This window comes from Ambystoma mexicanum, chromosome 8 (genome assembly GCF_040938575.1).
Source record: "Ambystoma mexicanum isolate Mex_15411 chromosome 8, UKY_AmexF1_1, whole genome shotgun sequence".
NCBI lineage: Eukaryota > Metazoa > Chordata > Amphibia > Caudata > Ambystomatidae > Ambystoma > Ambystoma mexicanum.
Genome location: NC_090929.1, coordinates 114066444 through 114087240, shown reverse-complemented (window position 1 = coordinate 114087240; position 20797 = coordinate 114066444).

Below are 20797 nucleotides of genomic sequence, written 5' to 3'. Positions count from 1 at the left end.
TGTGGCAAGCAAACAAATTATTCCTCCTGCAATTGCCCAACCTCCGTATTGCCCCTGCAGAAGACCTCATACGTGACTACCCCAAGGATTTAGGAGAAACACATGTATTGTACAACATTAAGTAAATATTAAATAAATGTGCAATAAATGTTCCTAGATTGTAGAAGTGTGGTGTTCACACTGGGCCCCAACCCTACAGGAAGGCTCCAGGGACAGACAGACTTAGGCAGATCAGTCTTGGGCACTACTGTGCCCTGTAGCAATCCTCGAGTTACTAACCCAGCTCTCAAATTCCCTGAGGCCATGCGGGAGAAGGCCACCAAGTCCCGGTTATGCTTGGAATTCTGGGACTTGTAGTTTATTGTAAATTTCATGTGGGAAAGTAAAAATAACAAGTCCCAGAATCAGAAAGGAAAAAACAGGACTGGGTGGCCTTCTCACGCATGGCCACGAGAAACGCGAGAGCTCTGCATTGTAGAAGTAAAGTCAAGTAAGACGTTTTATCCAGACGGATGCCCCACCACCAAAGAATATCAAAAACCACACAATGGACCAGTAGGATATAGGGTATGGAATAAACTATTACATTTATCTTTTTAACACATACCAATAAATGTCACTCATAAGATTCAAATTCATTTCATTATCCTTAACATATAAAAAATTCCATAAAAATACATGTCACACAATATTCATCAATCCTAAATCCACTCACACTCAATCAACCTACCATTGATTCAATCTTCAATTCTAAAATCGTACAAATCACAACTATACCCATTAACCCCTTGGTCAACAATTCATCTGTTTTTCTATGTAGTACAGAGTCCTCCACTACAATGGCAGATTGTTCTTTCTGTGTTTTTCAACAAATACACAGAATATCTAGTCTACTTATGTTTCAGTTGACTCATCGGACATTATGAATTCGTCCTCTTTTTGAAGCAACCTTCTTCAGGACTGTAAATGGGGATTTTTATCACACCCCATCAACCAAGTAGGGTGAGTATTAACACTCGCCAAGGGCAGCTTCTGTACTATCTTTGTCATATTAGTATGCAGGAGTCATATCTTTCAAGCAAGAGTAGAGGGTTTCTTCTCAGCCTTTCGACTATTTCAGATCTAGAAGTCTAAGTACGACCCATTTCTTAGGAAATCATCTTTGTATCTGTTATCACAGGGTAAGTCTCTCAATGTTTTGTTCAAGATATCACATCTGTCTCTAATGCACCTCTTGTGTCTCAGGCAGCCTGATTCTGTGGCTATCCTCTCGTGTTGTTCAATCCGTGTCTACTGATGTACGGTCTGGAATAGAACTAACACCGTTGCATCCAAATGGCAAGCAAACAAATTATTCCTCCTGCAATTGCCCACCTCCGTATTGCCCCTGCAGAAGACCTCATACGTGACTACCCCAAGCATTTAGGAAAAACACATGTATTGTACAACATTAAGTACATATTAAATAACTGTGCACTAAATGTTCCTAGATTGTAGAAGTGTGGTGTTCATACTGGGCCCCAACCCTACAGGAAGGCTCCAGGGACAGGCAGACTTAGGCAGATCAGGCTTGGGCACTACTGTGCCCTGTAGCAATCCTCGAGTTACTAACCCAGCTCTCAAATTCCCCGAGGCCATGTGGGAGAAGGCCAGCAAGTCCCGGTTATGCTTGGAATTCTGGGACTTGTAGTTTTTTCTAAATTTCATGTGGCAAAGTAAAAATAACAAGTTCCAGAACCTCAAGGAAAAAACAGGACTGGGTGGCCTTCTCACGCACGGCCACGAGAAACGCGAGAGCTCTGTATTATAGAAGTAAGGTCAAGTAAGACGTTTTATCCAGACGGATGCCCCACCACCAAAGAAGAAGCCAAACAGTACCTGCCCAGGACTCCCAGCCACATTCCATTGCCTTTCCGCTTGCGCGCCCCTATACATTCCATTATAAGGCATACACTCACCCAGCCTACTTTAATAATTTTCAAGATAACAGGACTTGACTAGGTTGATAAAATGAAAAATCTTGCCTGGCACTAATCCATGTCACAGATAGCTTTACTTTTTGGGAGAACCACCTGCCTTCAGGCATGGCATTGTGAAGACCCGCTCCAGAATCCATGGGTGAGGATCCAACTGTATCTCATGCTCAATTCAACACACTGCCACTGCTCACTACAGCTAAAAAAGCCTGGTGTGCTTGCACCACGCCTCCAAACTGCACACTTTCTGCATTTGCTAAGTCACTTAGAGCCTCATCCTGACCATGGTTCACAGGTGCCCATGTCATGGTGCTGTGCATGGGTGGGTTCCGACCACATCCTCGGCTCCTGGAGAAAAGCGGCTTACATTTTACAGAAACCGTATCCAGACAGGCAGGAGGCTCTACTATATCCAACCAACCACCCTGAGCTGCCACCTTCTTCCAAACCACTTCTCCTAAAGAATGTATAAATGCCATCACCCAAATCACTGCCAAGAAGAAGATGCAGGAGTCTGGGATGGCCCCTCACCACTGTAGAGCAGCAGTCAAGTACCCCCACCAGAAGCTCCGCCCCCATGTTGCCTATATGTTGGGAACTGGAAATTGCGACATGTGCAGTACCAGTGAGGAGGCCTATACTGCAAAGGATTCTGGAAACAAGGTATTCATTGGGAAAACCCTACATGCAAATCACGAAGAAATAGTGGTCTTCTGGAAAAAGTCACAGAAGAAGTATGAAAATGAACGGGAAAGAAGACTGGTGATGTTACATGAAGCAGAAATGACGCACCTAGGAAAGATTAAACAACGAAGAAACATGGACATTCTATAAGATCTGAAGACGAAGTATCAAGTAAAGGCAACATTTTTCGGGATCGAAATGACAATGCTCATGCAAAGACGCACTGAAGAAAATGCAAAGTTGTTTTATACTTGTACAGCTGCTGTAACGCAAGTAGACAAAGTGACCTGAGGCTGGCTATGTAATGAATAGATTGCGGCGATATGCCAATGTATAAAATACATAGGAATGTACAGAGCCTGGATGTTCCACAATGCACCTTAGCAAACTTACAACCCAGTGAATGAAGGGCTTGAAGTGTGGCGCAGTTGAAAATAAGCTGACAGCAAGGGAAGATTTTGCCTGGCCCAGTGTCAAGAGTTGGGGCCGCAGTGAGCCTAACTGTCTACTCAAAGAGATACATGAACGTGAGAAGCAAAGAGAGCTTCTGTTTGAAGTAATGGAAAACTACTGGAAGCTGCTGAAAGTGCCAAGATTTTCTTAAAAACGCAGTCTACAGTAACATGGTCCGATGAAAATAGCTTTGGGTCGAGCTACACTGAAACCAGAAGATAAGACCATGCCACACACCCTTTTTATTCACAGGCACAGTGAGCCTCTGCAAGGACTAGTTCAAATCTTGCATTGAATAACACACCGCAGGAGTGATGATAGATGTTGGGTTAATTGGGCAGGGAGGATTCGTCAAGCCTGCTCGCATGCACCTGGGGTGTTAGTTGTGTGCTGCTAGTGTGTGGAATATTCCAGAAGGGTGCAAGGGTGCCAAACCGATCATATAAGGGCTACGAATTAGAAAGCCCAATAGTTTGAATAGCCAATGAGGTGTCGTGTATTAGTATGACACGGAAGATAACTTGCACTTGGGATGGGCTTAGTTGCCCACCTGAATTTAGAGATCCAACCACAACCCCCACCAGTATGGAACGTATACGTAGATGTTCCTTTTAAGACAATCACAATCCCTAGAAGGTTTTCTTATTTTGCAAAGTAGGATGACGTCAGTAGTGACGAATGTTTAGTATAAAGGTTGTGTTTCTCGTTAATTGTGTTGAGCTGATGCTTTGCGACGTCCGTTCATGTCCGTTATAACTCCCTGCTTTAGAGAAATGGTAATAAAACAGTACAGACATTTGCCAACTTCCTGAGTCGGTCTGATTATTGATGTATGAGTACGATCTGCATCCCCCTCCACCTCTAAGTATTGCTACCTCGTCTTAAACGGCCTCAGGTCCCGGGGGTTCACCACCAGTCAGCCAGCAGCATTCATCTGTGCTGTGTTTCATTCCCATATACCCTTTGATTTCTATGCTTGTCATGAAGGTTCCTTGTCTCCCCACCTCATCACTGGGATAGCAAGAAACCAAGGTAACTGTCAATAGCCTTTATATGGGGTGGAAGGATCGCTCAGGGGCAACACGTTTGTCTTGGAAGCAAGACAATGTGGGGCAACACAGGTTCGAATCCCGATCACGTGCTTAAAAACTACTCGCTGGTATTAAGCACATTATAAATGAACAGTAAAATAAATAAAATAAAAGAGCATCAACAGTAGCCGTGCGCATGTGATCCGTTGCGCCTACATGGCAAATCACTGGTCACAGTCTAAGAGCTTCTGAATGTTTGTAACATACTCGTGAAGTCTTTTGTGACCCTCCAAAAATATATTTAGTATAGTAAAAAAAAAAGAAATAGACAGAATCTCAAAAACATTAGCCGAGAAAACATGTTGCCACTACTCTCACCGATCCTTAACTTACTGCACTCGCTTAGCAACCCGTCAACTCTAGTCAGCCACTACAATGAAACAATGATAGCAGCTATTGAGAAAATTGCCCCTCTAAAAAGTAAAAAACCTAAACCTCCAGCTCATATTAATCCACGGTTTACCCCTGAACTCAAAGCCTTGAGGGCCATAAAAAGACCAGCTGAAAACAAATGGGTTAAAATGCCATCCTACGAAAATTAAACCCTTTTCGAAACAATAGCCAACAAATATAAGCTTGAAACCATTAAATCCAAAAGTGGAGTCTATAATCAGAGAATCACCAATGCCCAATCCAATACCAGAGAACTATTCACAATCCTCCGAGAACTAGAATCACCAGCTTCTACAGCTGACCATACGCTCAAAGACGAACAATGATGATCGAAGATCCAGAACGCCTTGGCTGATAAAATCTCTCTTTTACAACATACAATTCAACAGAAAAAGTCCAAACTTAACCTGAACCAACCCCTATCCACTACTTGCCCTCCTACAGACACCCCTAAGGTAACTAAATTCTCATTCTCGCCACTTTCAATGCTAGACACAATAAATATTATCAAAAGCTTAAAACCATCTAGATGGAAAGGAGATACTTGGCCGGCAACCTTGGTAAAAGATTGTGTATTACAATTAACCCCATCTATCACCAATTTCATCAACAACTCTTTTGCCACCAATATGGTTCCCAATGACCTAAAAACAGCCTGGGTTCTACCCCTACTTAAAAAACCTACACTAGATCCCAATATTCCAACCGACTACCGTCCGATTACTACCATGCCCTTTCTACTTAAAATACTAGATTGTGCAGCTTACTTGCATAGTGAAAAATACCTCGACGATAATCACCTCTTAGGCTTAAAACAATCTGGATTCAGACCAGGCCATGGTACAGAAACGGCCCTGCTCGATTTGAAATCGCAAATGGATCATTGCAACAATAACAGAGAGTTGTGCATCCTTTTACCACTAGATCCCTCTGCTGCGTTTGATTTAGTGAATCATGATATCGAATGGCAACATTTGGACACTGCAGCCCAATTCTCCCCAGACTCCATAAACTGTATTAGATCATTCTTATCTAACCGGACCATGAGAGTCTTCTAAGAATCTGCAGCAGCTCACCCTGTCCCGGTAACATGTGGGGTACTGCAAGGTTCATGTGTTTCACCCACTCTCTACAACGCATTTACTAAACTTCTATTCAATAAACTTGACAATATGGCTATCTAGTATACTAATTATGCATACGATACCCAGATTCCCATACGTATTACTGGATGCTACGACACAGACTCTAAAAACTTAAATAAAATATGCCTTGCAATCCAGGCGTCGATGGCTGGCAATTAATTATGTCTCAATGATGATAAAACAGAGCTTATCATCGGCAATAAAACAAAACTTAATAACCTTACACAACAGTACAAATCCTTCGTCATTGATGGAAATACCATCCCGGTAGCTAGTGAAATAAAAACCGTTGGAGTCTACATAGACTCTGCCCTCACACTAAATAGACAAGTCAACGATATAGTCTCCACTACACTTACAAGGCCAAACTGATAAGAGCTAACCGCCCTTTTTTTTCTTCTGAAAATACCATTACATTGGCAAGAGCATTAATACTGTCTAGGATAGATTACTGCAACTCTCTTTTTGCTGGAACTAGCACCAGAAATATGAATAAACTACAAACAGTACACAATAATGCTATAAAAGTTGCATTAAATATCCCAAAACACAACCATATATCTTCCACCGGAAGAAATATTAATTGGCTTCCTGTCCAGGACAGAATTAAATTTCAAATCTTCACATGACTCACAAATGTATTGCGAAGAAGGTGCCCAAATACCTTAGTAACCTCATCCATAAAGCCAGTTCCAACAGACCAATTCGGACTGCATACACTAACCTGCTCAGCATGCCGCGATTTAAGAGAATGAAAGCAGGAGGCACCAGCTTCCCAGTAATAGCCCCCAAATTGTGCAATGCTCTTCTACATCAACTAAGAAACGGCACTTCATACTGGTCATTTAGAAAAAAACTAAAAACTCTCCTCTTCCGAACTGACCTCCAGCAATAGTTTACTGCACCCAGTATTTAGTACAATAAGGATATATACATGTACTATCAAATGTCAAACATGTAATACTGTGTGACCTTTGTTGATGTTAATACTTTGTAAATATGATGTTTTTGTAATATATGTACCAATGCCTGCTTTTAAGATATGTAACTTGTAACCACTTTCATAAGATCCTCAGAATTACTATGTGAGCGCCTAGATGCCTATGGCCTAGGTGCGCTGTATAAATGCATAAATAAAATAAAATATACATAATGAAATATGACAGTAAGATATGATTAGTTTGATGATTTGTAAAGTAGGGCTGCTGCCTAGCTCAGAAAGTATCATGAGTGGCATAGAACCAGTGGTGCTTCTCTTTGTTTGAGGGGGAAAGGCCACCTGCCACTGCTCTTATGAATATTTCTAAACCACTTGAGTCAGATATTTTTAGGGGCGATCCCATTGAAGTCAACAAGAGACTTTGTTTTGTTGGGAGGGTGGACATTATTCCAAATGAGGGAGAGTTAAAAGTTTGCTTATCTGGAAGGAGGAGCGGGGTAGGCGCCTGCCCCAAAAGTCTCACCTCAGGTGTGTCAATGCAGGAGTGTGGGATGCAATAGTCTGCTTATGTGGAAGGAGGGTCGGGCTAGGGGCCTGCCCCAGTGGTCTCATGTCACAGGATGTGTCATTGCAGGAGTGTGGGATGCAATAGTATGCTTATGTGGAAGGTAGGTCGGGGTAGCGCCTTCCCCAGGAGTCTCACGTCACAGGATGTGTCATTGCAGGAGCGTGGGATGCAATGGCTTGCTTATGTGGAAGGAGGGTCGGGCTAGGGGCCTGCCCCAGGGGTCTCATGTCACAGGATGTGTCATTGCAGGAGTGTGGGATGCAATAGTCTGCTTATGTGGAAGGAGGGTCGGGCTAGGGGCCTGCCCCAGGGGTCTCATGTCACAGGATGTGTCATTGCAGGAGTGTGGGATGCAATAGTATGCTTATGTGGAAGCAGGGTCGGGGTAGCGCCTTCCCCAGGAGTCTGGGATGCAATATTATGCTTATGTGGAAGGTGGATCGGGGTAGCGCGTTCCCCAGGAGTCCACGTCACAGGATGTGTCATTGCAGGAGTGTGGGATGCAATAGTTTGCTTATGTGGAAGGAGGGTCGGGCTAGGGGCCTGCCCCAGGGGTCTCATGTCACAGGGTGTGTCATTGCAGGAGTGTGGGATGCAATAGTATGCTTATGTGGAAGCAGGGTCGGGGTAGCGCCTTCCCCAGGAGTCTCGCGTCACAGGATGTGTCATTGCAGGAGTGTGGGATGCAATGGTTTGCTTATGTGGAAAGAGGGTCGGGCTAGGGGCCTGCCCCAGGGGTCTCATGTCACAGGATGTGTCATTGCAGGAGTGTGGGATGCAATAGTATGCTTATGTGGAAGCAGGGTCGGGGTAGCGCCTTCCCCAGGAGTCTCACGTCACAGGATGTGTCATTGAAGGAGTGTGGGATGCAATGGTTTGCTTATGCGGAAGGTGGGTCGGGGTAGCGCCTTCCCCAGGAGTCTGGGATGCAATATTATGCTTATGTGGAAGGTGGATCGGGGTAGCGCGTTCCCCAGGAGTCCACGTCACAGGATGTGTCATTGCAGGAGTGTGGGATGCAATAGTCTGCTTATGCGGAAGGTGGGTCGGGGTAGCGACTTCCCCAGGGGTCTCACGTCACAGGATGTGTCATTGCAGGAGTGTGGGATGCAATGGTTTGCTTGTGTGGAAGGAAGGTCGGGGTAGCGCCTTCCCCAGGAGTCTCACTTCACAGGATGTGTCATTGCAGGAGTGTGGGATGCAATGGTTTGCTTGTGTGGAAGGAGGGTCGGGGTAGCGCCTTCCCCAGGAGTCTCACCTCACAGGATGTGTCATTGCAGAAGTGTGGGATGCAATGGTTTGCTTATGTGGAAGCAGGGTCGGGGTAGCGCCTTCCCCAGGAGTCTCGCGTCACAGGATGTGTCATTGCAGGAGTGTGGGATGCAATGGTTTGCTTGTGTGGAAGGAGGGTCGGGTTAGCGCCTTTACCAGGAGTCTCACGTCACAGGATGTGTCATCAGAGTGTGGGATGCAATGGTTTGCTTGTGTGGAAGGAGGGTCGGGGTAGCGCCTTCCCCAGGAGTCTCACTTCACAGGATGTATCATTGCAGGAGTGTGGGATGCAATGGTTTGCTTATGTGGAAGGAGGGTCGGGCTAGGGGCCTGCCTCAGGGGTCTCATGTCACAGGGTGTGTCATTGCAGGAGTGTGGGATGCAATAGTATGCTTATGTGGAAGCAGGGTCGGGGTAGCGCCTTCCCCAGGAGTCTCGCGTCACAGGATGTGTCATTGCAGGAGTGTGGGATGCAATGGTTTGCTTATGTGGAAGGAGGGTCGGGCTAGGGGCCTGCCCCAGGGGTCTCATGTCACAGGATGTGTCATTGCAGGAGTGTGGGATGCAATAGTATGCTTATGTGGAAGCAGGGTCGGGGTAGCGCCTTCCCCAGGAGTCTCGCGTCACGGGATGTGTCATTGCAGGAGTGTGGGATGCAATGGTTTGCTTATGTGGAAGGAGGGTCGGGCTAGGGGCCTGCCCCAGGGGTCTCATGTCACAGGATGTGTCATTGCAGGAGTGTGGGATGCAATAGTATGCTTATGTGGAAGCAGGGTCGGGGTAGCGCCTTCCCCAGGAGTCTCACGTCACGGGATGTGTCATTGAAGGAGTGTGGGATGCAATGGTTTGCTTGTGTGGAAGGAGGGTCGGGGTAGCGCCTTCCCCAGGAGTCTCACGTCACGGGATGTGTCATTGCAGGAGTGTGGGATGCAATGGTTTGCTTGTGTGGAAGCAGGGTCGGGGTAGCGCCTTCCCCAGGAGTCTCACGTCACGGGATGTGTCATTGCAGGAGTGTGGGATGCAATGGTTTGCTTGTGTGGAAGGAGGGTCGGGGTAGCGCCTTCCCCAGGAGTCTCACGTCACGGGATGTGTCATTGCAGGAGTGTGGGATGCAATGGTTTGCTTGTGTGGAAGGAGGGTCGGGGTAGCGCCTTTCCCAGGAGTCTCACGTCACAGGATGTGTCATTGCAGGAGTGTGGGATGCAATGGTTTGCTTGTGTGGAAGGAGGGTCGGGGTAGCGCCTTCCCCAGGAGTCTCACGTCACAGGATGTGTCATTGCAGGAGTGTGGGATGCAATGGTTTGCTTGTGTGGAAGGAGGGTCGGGGTAGCGCCTTCCCCAGGAGTCTCACGTCACAGGATGTGTAATTGCAGGAGTGTGGGATGCAGTGGTTTGCTTGTGTGGAAGGAGGGTCGGGGTAGCGCCTTCCCCAGGAGTCTCACGTCACAGGATGTGTCATTGCAGGAGTGTGGGATGCAGTGGTTTGCTTGTGTGGAAGCAGGGTCGGGGTAGCGCCTTCCCCAGGAGTCTCACGTCACATGATGTGTCATTGCAGGAGTGTGGGATGCAGTGGTTTGCTTGTGTGGAACGAGGGTCGGGGTAGCGCCTTCACCAGGAGTCTCACGTCACAGGATGTGTCATTGCAGGAGTGTGGGATGCAGTGGTTTGCTTGTGTGGAAGGAGGGTCGGGGTAGCGCCTTCCCCAGGAGTCTCACTTCACAGGATGTGTCATTGCAGGAGTGTGGGATGCAATGGTTTGCTTATGTGGAAGGAGGGTCGGGGTAGCGCCTTCCCCAGGAGTCTCACGTGACAGGATGTGTCATTGCAGGAGTGTGGGATGCAATAGTATGCTTATGTGGAAGGAGGGTCATTGCAGATTGTGGTTTGCACTAGTCTGCTTATCTGAAAGGAGAACCGGGGTAGGGGCCTTCCCCAGGAGTCTCGCGTCACGGGATGTGTCATTGCAGGAGTGTGGGATGCAATGGTTTGCTTATGTGGAAGGAGGGTCGGGCTAGGGGCCTGCCCCAGGGGTCTCATGTCACAGGATGTGTCATTGCAGGAGTGTGGGATGCAATAGTATGCTTATGTGGAAGCAGGGTCGGAGTAGCGCCTTCCCCAGGAGTCTCACGTCACGGGATGTGTCATTGAAGGAGTGTGGGATGCAATGGTTTGCTTGTGTGGAAGGAGGGTCGGGGTAGCGCCTTCCCCAGGAGTCTCACGTCACGGGATGTGTCATTGCAGGAGTGTGGGATGCAATGGTTTGCTTGTGTGGAAGCAGGGTCGGGGTAGCGCCTTCCCCAGGAGTCTCACGTCACGGGATGTGTCATTGCAGGAGTGTGGGATGCAATGGTTTGCTTGTGTGGAAGGAGGGTCGGGGTAGCGCCTTCCCCAGGAGTCTCGCGTCACAGGATGTGTCATTGCAGGAGTGTGGGATGCAATGGTTTGCTTGTGTGGAAGGAGGGTCGGGGTAGCGCCTTCCCCAGGAGTCTCACGTCACAGGATGTGTCATTGCAGGAGTGTGGGATGCAGTGGTTTGCTTGTGTGGAAGGAGGGTCGGGGTAGCGCCTTCCCCAGGAGTCTCACGTCACAGGATGTGTCATTGCAGGAGTGTGGGATGCAGTGGTTTGCTTGTGTGGAAGGAGGGTCGGGGTAGCGCCTTCCCCAGGAGTCTCACGTCACAGGATGTGTCATTGCAGGAGTGTGGGATGCAGTGGTTTGCTTGTGTGGAAGCAGGGTCGGGGTAGCGCCTTCCCCAGGAGTCTCACGTCACATGATGTGTCATTGCAGGAGTGTGGGATGCAGTGGTTTGCTTGTGTGGAACGAGGGTCGGGGTAGCGCCTTCACCAGGAGTCTCACGTCACAGGATGTGTCATTGCAGGAGTGTGGGATGCAGTGGTTTGCTTGTGTGGAAGGAGGGTCGGGGTAGCGCCTTCCCCAGGAGTCTCACTTCACAGGATGTGTCATTGCAGGAGTGTGGGATGCAATGGTTTGCTTATGTGGAAGGAGGGTCGGGGTAGCGCCTTCCCCAGGAGTCTCACGTGACAGGATGTGTCATTGCAGGAGTGTGGGATGCAATAGTATGCTTATGTGGAAGGAGGGTCATTGCAGATTGTGGTTTGCTCTAGTCTGCTTATCTGAAAGGAGAACCGGGGTAGGGGCCTTCCCCAGGGTCGGAGTAGGGCCCTGCCTCAGGAGTCTCACGTCGCGGGATGTGTCATTGCTGGAGTGTGAGTTGCAATGTATGTAAAAACCTGACTTCGGAAGGCCAGAGATTTAGGATTGAATCGACAGATGCCATGGCAGCCGCAGACTTCCACACAACCTCTGCTTGCTCTCGGTTCATTATTGTCTGTGCCCCCTTGCTCCACTTCCATCTCTACTCTATTAGTCTTGTATTTTTCACTCTACAGGTTGCAACTACACCTCTCGGATATAAGGCTCTTAGTGCATTAATAGTTTCTTCAATCAGTGAGCAAATCACCCTCAATCTATAGAAAAAATCACACATAAGAGAGGGAATGAGAAACAAATATCACCAATGTGGGTTCCTGGCTACTTTGCATAAATCCATGCATTTTGTGAGCATAAGAATGAGCATGGATCTTAATATTTGACAACTATATCTATAGCAGTGATTCAAGCGTGAAACCCTTTTGAGCTTCAACATTCACCCTAAAAGTAAAATGTTTGCAAACAAAAAGACAACCTCAGATTTCAGCTTTGGTTGTGAGACTTTGATTTATGTGCTTGAAAGGTTGATGACATTTCATTGGATCGCTGGACTCTGGTCCCTCTAATTATGTAGCGCTAGTCTCCTGAAGTGCAGCCTGATGCGCACATGGGACAAAACAGCCTTTTATTCTTCTTAATAGGGGACATAAGGAGCCCTGTCAGCGTCCCTGGTCAGGGGAAGTTTTTTCAAGCTGCTGGGACTCCACTGGAGCGAGCCCCACCCCACTTAAAGTCATGTCTCTCTCGTTTTTAGCACATAACACAATACTCTATGAGATAACTATATCAATTCAGAAAAGCAGTAACATAATATTAACACAGGAATGAATCGATATTTATATTAACTCACAAAAGTGATAAATAGTAGTGCCTAAATATGCAAAAGTGCAAAATGTAATTAATTGCATGCATGCAGGAAGACACAGTATATACAAACAGCTCAATCGGTATAGACAGGAATAATATTCACATAAAAGATGAAGTGCAATCGAGTCGATAGATTCGGAAATCTATGCAAAAATAACACAGGAAGAGTGTTTATACCTAACACCATTCTCCTAACAATCAATGCGATTCAATATTTCATCAAAATGTCACTTGCAAACGCTCTACATTGCAGTTAGTCACTGTCTAATATTTTCATGTCATGCATGAAATTGATTTCTGACTGATGCAATTCAGCGCCATCCCTTCGTGATCACAAAAGTGACTGCCTCACTCTCACGGAAGTGACTGCCTCACACTCACGAAAGTGACTGCCTCACTCTCACGGAAGTGACTGCCACCTTGGGATCACTAGTGTGGACGACTAACCAGAGTGGCTAGAGAGGCCTCGTCTTCTTCAGGGCTAGAATCAATGTCACAGCCCCTATTCGATATCACCCTTGTTTTAGTGTAAAAATATAATGATTTATGTACGCATGCGCATCCGATATGTCAATATTTAAAGATGCGCGCTTTCAGCAGCATTTCCCTCGCTCTCCAATGTTGCCCTCTTCTCTCCTTCCGAACTGAGAATGAAAACAGAACAAATCAAGCTCGGGCCAAGTTAAGCCATCAGTATGAGTCCTTCCTCATCGATGATTCCCCAGTAAAAGTCATGAGCAAAGTGAAAACACTTGGGATGTACATGGAAGCATCCCCGAGTGCAGAGGCACAGGTCACGCAAATAAACAAGAACTGCTCCTATTATTTACGGCTTCTCAGGGAAATTCGACCCTATCTGAGTGAGGAGAATTGTTCGACCGTTGCCAGAGCAACCATATTGTACAGATTGTTCTATGGTAATGCACTTCTGCTTGGGGCCGATAAAGGGTGCCTTGAAAAATGCCAGACAATTCAGAATAGCGCAAAAATAAAACCAAAAAAGAACATAACAGTGAAGAAAGAAGAAACCTGCAGTGGTTATCTGTGGAGGACAGAATCCAGTTTAAGGCCCGAACTTGGCACATAGGTGCACACAGGGGAAAGCATCAGCATCCTTAGAGAGAAGATCGTCCGCTATGTGCCGGGTCGCGCTCAGAAGCGCATAGTCAAATTGCGGTTGCAACGTACAAGAAAACTAACGGACTTGGCAAAGTATTCCATATTAAGGTTGCCACTAAATGGAATAACCTTTCGATACCGATAAGACTAGAACCTACACACACCGTCTTCTGTAAAAAAACTCACCATTTTAGGTAACTCCATCACTGAGTTAGAACTACGCCCCTCTTGACAGACTATATTTGTTAGATGTTTTGTCCTGTCTCCAGTAAGTCGCTCTGTCCCTCGTCTGTATTTTGGCGCCCGGATGCCTGCAGACTTACGGCGTGGTATATTGGCAGGATGCCCACCCTACAAACAGTAGGGAAAAGAAAAAGGGCACACTCAACAACCCAGCATACCTCCAGTCATTCGGAAAATACTCATCCAGACCTGTCTTTTTCTTTGCATTCTGGGACAGATAGTCCTGGGCATAAAGTGTGAAAATGTATAATGTGAAAACCACAACTACTAGTTCCTGAATGCCAAGAAAAACACAGGACGACATGAGCATCACATGCATGACATGGGCCATATTAGCATGTATTGACTCCTTTCCCATGACATGGGAATGGCCCAGGCACAAAGCTCCTTCCCATTGAAAAGCACAGGTGAAAACGTAGACAGGCACAACGCGCCTTCCCATTGAAAAGCACAGGTGAAAGCGAAGGCAGGTACAACGCGCCTTCCCATTGAAAAGCACAGGTGAAAACGAAGGCAGGTACAAAGCGCCTTCTGTTCCCGCTCTTTCTCTTCTCCTTCTTTACCCCTTGTACTTTCTCTCCTGTTCATCGCCTCTCTTTTTCAATCTGTATTTTTCTCTATTCCTGCTCTCAGCCCTGCTTTCCTCCCCACACTTCAGTTTGTCTTCTCACTCTTCCCTTTTCTCACTCGCCCCCCTGCCACCCTCTCTCTCTCCAACCATCCCCACGCTCCCCTTCCTTGTGCGCTCTCTCTCTCTCCCCTTCCCCATGCTCCTCTTACTTGGATGCTCTCTCTCTCTCCTTTGCTGTTGCCCCTGGATGTTTGCCCACCATTCATTTCCCTGCCCCCTTTGTCCTTAGTCCCTTCATCCTCTTTCCTGGGACAGCTGTAGAGGAGGGGACTGTGCATCCACCATTGTGTCCACCTTAGGATGTTTGCCCACCTGTCATGCCCCTGCCCCCTTGTTTCCTTCACCCCCTTCCTGAGAAGGCTGTGGAGAGGGGTGCAGGCGGATGGGGGGCTGTGCCTGCAAATGTCAGCCTACCGCCCACTCCCTGTGAATCTCCCACCCTTTTTCCTGTCATTTCGACCCTGGGAAATATTTTGACCTCCTGAGAAACTCTTCTCCTCCCTATGGAGGTGGAAAGTGACAGCATTGGAGGGGGACCTTTGCCTGTATGTGTCATCCTACACCCTGTCATAATCCTGCCCCCTTCCTCTTTGGACCCTCTGGGGGGGGGCTCTGCAGGGGTGGAGCAACGGCCTTATAAGTGGACAGAGAACCAGGGCTGGGTCTCTTTTTTGGCTGCAGTGCTGGACGCGTGGTGGGGGCAGGAGAGCTACAGAGATACAAGCAGGTACACTTGTCCCAATCTGGCTTTCTCCCTCTCCATCCCCTAGTGCCTTCTGCCCCTGCCTCTGCCCATTCTGCCTCTCTATCTGTGTCTATCTCTCCCTCTGTCTGTGCCCCTCACACTCTGTCTGTGCCCCTCACTCTCTGACTGTGCCCTTCAGTCTCTGTCACACACCCTCACCACCCTCACTCTCTCTCGCTATCTGTCTCATCAGCCCTCACTCTCCTTCTGGGTGTGCCTAAGCAGTATTCCTCTAATCAAAGCCCCTCAATGTGCCCGCAGACCCATGCAGACCATCATCCCTATCTAGTGTGCCTAACTTACTCTGCTGGCAATAAGCCTACTTCACTGTCTGTAATAAATGTGTTTCCCGATTACTGCAAAAATGTTGGTGCCTTCCTTTATGTTCTCACTTTTTTGGGTAGCCTGCCTGTTATTGCCAGAGGGTGGACCCAATCCGCATAGACAACGCACACCTCACCGGGGTCTGTTAATTCTCTGACCCAAAACTGTGGCCCTCCCTGCGGTCTCCCCCACACAGCCTTTCCCATTTTGGCTTTCCATCCTTTTCCCCAGAGCCCCCTGCTGTTCTTGTATTGTGTGATTAAGGGCAGCGCCAGGCACAGGCGATTATTTGTTGCTCGCTGTCATGCAAACTTAAGCATTGGCTGATACACCATGAGCTGGAGGAAAAGCGCCCTTTATGTGCACCACCAGGGCTGCGCCCTTGTGGGGCCGCACCCTGTGAGTGCACCATGAGCCGAGACTGCCGACACTAATAACTAGGAAATGAAAACAATGGTGGGTCAGCTCCTGTTTACTGGTTGCTAGGCAACCCACAGGAGCTCTGATTGGATAGCACCGTCCTCATGTAGAGAACGCCGCAACCGGAAGGCGTGAGCCGGCCTTGGTATCGAAGGCCCGTTGTTTAAGGCCCAGCACCTGTCCTTGCCTGTCAGGGACAAGGGGCCTGCCACTCTACCGTCCTCTCCCAGATCCGCTTTCATAAACTGGGTAAGAAAAATTGTATCCTATTATAACCCTGCAGAACTATTCTAGCCACCCAGAAGCACGCCCACATCAAACGGCATTAACCGTTATTGTTTTCACTTACGGAGCACTGTTCCCCTTTTTCGAACATATACTGCCCACCCACAAACTGTTCATTATTGCTCACATGTAAGTCTTCCGACAGTGTAACATAAGAAATGCTTGATATATGATCCTGTAACATAAGAAATGTAACTTATTTATGTACCTGCAACCAAAGATTTATTTTCTATAAGCGCCCAGTTGCTTAACGGCCAGGTGCGCTCTCTAAATAAATAAACAATACAATACAACAATACAATTACTGTGCCTAGAAAGCACTGTTTCCATTTCCGCAAACGTCTTAATCCAGGTCACTACTGGGGCCACCCTGAGCCTAACTGCAAATGCTAGTCAGCATATCCTAGCATGTTAGCCTCCGCTGACCCATAGCAACATCGTTTGTTTGTATGCATTGCTGTCTGTTGATATATATAGTATAACAAAACTAATTAATTGCTTATCACCTGCCATTAATGTATGCACTTTTATTTGCTCCTCAACTCTTTGATTGATTGTTCAACGCGGATCATTCCGTTTCTGCACTGTGTGATGACCATGTTGTTCCTTTCATATGTCCCCCTTATATCCATTTGGGCGCCTGCTACGATCCGCGCTCTGTAATGCTCCTGGCCATTTACTGCACGACTGTACCAGCACTGGGGAAATCTAATTGCAAAGTATTATCCCTACTCTTGTTTTTATGTGCGCAACCTGCGATTTGCGCTCTGAAGTCCTCCTAACATCTATTACCTGCCCATACATGCACTGTGGACACCTAATGGTACTCATACCTAATTGTAATGATAACTCAATTGCAATGACTCTATCTACAGCCATCTAGCTTAGCACTTGGCCAGATCTTCGTTACTTGGTTCCACTTGCGGTCCCCCAGCAAACATATGTTCCCACTCAAGACCGACTTTAATGCATGCACCATAAGGCCACCAACAGCCGGACCTGCTGCCTGTGCTGTCCTTGTCTAGCCATACCTGGTCAACACTTGTTAGTAATTTTCATTGCTATCCATTTGATGTTGCCCACACCATTGAAACTAAAATTGCTGCCACTTTTGTTAAATGGATTGACACTGTCTCATGTGTTCATATTGATGTATACACCGCTTCTGTATAATTGCCTACTTTAAGATTTCAAACTTGGCTTTCTTGTATCTCCCCTATTTGAACTTGTATGCCGCCTGTATTGTGCTTGCCTACAGGCCAAGCTTTTATCTCACTGTATACTTGCATTACCTTTTATGTTGCACACTTCTGCTACTCCACTCACAATATCTCTGGCTAGGTCCCCCTCTAATTCTAGCACCCCTCTCCAGCCCTCCATCACGCTGAAGTTATTGCTCACTATGTCATGCTCACCACGCACCTCTAGCACTAATCCGCCACCGCTAATGAGCACCTGCCCCCCACCTCCCTATCCACATTCCCCCTTCGCACTATCAGCACCAAGCTCTTTGACACTATATCACCATCCAACCCATATTTGAACTTCCCTGCCTTATGGCAGGAGCACTTTGCTGCTAAACCCACCCCTAACCAACCATGCGCTCTACATTTTAGGAACCTTTGATTAGGTTCCAGATTTCGTCATATAGCTCAACGTTCACATCACTCTACCACTGCAAAGATGCGCTCTTCTCATGACAACCTCACAACGGAACCTGAGTCTTTAGGCATCAACAACTCAATCCCAACGTCTCCTTGAATCTCAATAACAGTAACTCCACTATGGCCAAAGACACCCTGATTAAGGAGGCCCTTGTCAATGCCTGGTCCTTCCTTGCTCACACGCTTGATATTGCAGACTTCATCGGTACCCAAGACCTTGACTTCCTAGCCATCACGGAGACTTCGTTACACGCAGCAGCAGGACCTATACTCTCCTTGGCTATCCCTAATGGCTATTCCATCATTAGATGCAACCGTAATTCCAACCAATCCAAAGGCGGAGGCGTTGCCTTCATCTTTAGAAGTCCCCTTGAGCTTAGACTCATCCCTAATCAAACCGCCACTCTGCACCTTATATACAGGCCTCCAGAACCTATCTCCACCTTTGCAGATAATATTACATCCCTTTTTGCAGAAATCACCAAGCCCAATTCACAAATTATCGCCTTAAAGCTCTTGACCTTGCCAGCACACTAACGGATCTGGGATTTGCCCATCGCATCCAGGAACCAACACACATCAAAGGAAGAACCCTTCATTGGCTGGCCGATCTGAACTGTAGCATTAACATTGTGTCAAACACACCTTGCGCATAGTCAGATCATCACAATATAACCTTCAACATCAAAGCCAATAACCAATGCTTTAAACAAAATATTGCACCTTCCTTTAGCACTAGGAATAAGAAGGGCATAACAAGGAAGAATCTGCTCCCCTTAATCCTTCCCATTCTAAACAACGCGTCGGTGTCATGTGCAGAAGGTGATTAGTCGACACCTTCAATCAAACCATTCTGAAAGCCATGAACATCATCGCCCCAATTGAAATATGGAAACCTAAACCTTGTGCACACCTCAACTCGTGGTTCACGCCACACCTCAGAGCATTACGTAAGGAAAAGAGAAACGTTGAGGCCCGCTAGAAGAGTCTTCCCTCTGATGCGAACAAGAACACCCTTATCATAGCCTCCCTCAACTACAGAGAAGCAATACTCCAAGCCAAACAACATACTTATAACAAGCGCATTCTGCAGGCAGAATCCAATAACAAAGAGCTCTTTAAGATACTTAAAGAACTAGAATCACCTGTAGCCCCCCCTGGACAATTGTAACAATGACAGCACATGCTGCACTAATATCCAAAAAGCGCTCCTTGACAAAATATCCACTCTACTAACTAAAATCAATGCCAAAAAATGCAGTCTACTTACTGACTCACAGTACAGCACTTCCACCGACAAAACCGTCCCACCCACACACTCCTTTAAATCATTTAGCTTTTCGCCTCTCTCCATCACGGAGGTGGAAAACATCATCAGTAAACTTAAACCATCCAATTGCCAAGGTGACTCGTGCCCAGCCCTCATCGTTAAGGAGGCTGCCCATGAATTAGCACCATTCACCACCGCCCTCATAAACGCCTCTTTCAACTCAGGTATCGTCCCTGATAACCTTAAGGATGTGTGGGTCATGCCCTAATCAAAAAACATCCTTAGACCTGAGCAACCCCTCCAACTAAAGTCCTAATACCATTGTACCCTTTTCACTTAAAATCTTGGACGAGCAGCCTATTTACAAATCCAGGAATATCTAGACTCTAATAAACTCCTTGGCCTTATACAATATGGTTCCGACATAGGCATGGAAAAGAAACTGCCCTTATCGATTTAAAAACTCAAATTGAAGACCTAAAAGATAATGGCAAGTTGGCCCTCTTACTTTTGCTTGACTTATCGACAGCATTTGATCTGGTCATCCATCAAATTCTCTGCCATCACCTTAAATCTTCTGCCCACTTCTCCGAAGAAGCCACCTCATGGATCAGATCCTTTCTGGCAAACAGATCCATGAGGGTCTTCTCCCTGTCTGCCTCTGCTGAACCATCGCCAGTCGCCAGTGTGGGGTCCCTTAGGGTTCCTGTGTTTCACCAAAACTTTATAACCTGTTCACGTAGCCAGTCTTAGATATTTTTGACTATTTGGGTGTTACCTATACTAACTACGCAGATGACACCCAAATACTCATTCGTATCACTGGTGTCCACTCGGTTGACTCCAAAGCCTTAAACGATGTCTATCAGGTCATCCAGGCCTGGATGGCTCAACACAGGCTCTGTCTTAATGATAAGAAGGCAGAGCTGCTCATCCTCGGCTCCCACTACAGACTCAATAGACTGGATCCAGCCTTCAAATCATTCATCATTGATGGCAACATCATCAAGGTATCTAATGACACGAAAACTCTAGGTATTTATCTTGATTCCACCCTGTCCCTCACAAGAGAAACCAATGCTGTTGTTTCAGCATCAGTCTACACATGCAAACTTATTACAGCATGTCAACCATTCCTTACCTCATCTAACTGCATCATCCTTGCTAGAACCCTCATGTCAAAAATGGACTATTGTAATGCTCTATATCTAGGGACTAGTCAAAGGAACCTCAACAAGTTACAGGTAACCCAGAACAATGCCATTAGGGCAGCTTTAAATATCCCCAGGAAACAGCATATCTGCGACATTAGACGTAGTCTACACTGGCTTTCGGTTTCCCAAAGAATCTCCTTCAAAACTCTAGCACTCAAGCATAATTGCCAGGCTAACCAGGCCCCAGAATACCTAGCGAACCGTTTCACACCTCATACCTCCATCCGCCCTCTGAGATCAGCCCAAGCTCACTGTCTTTCAC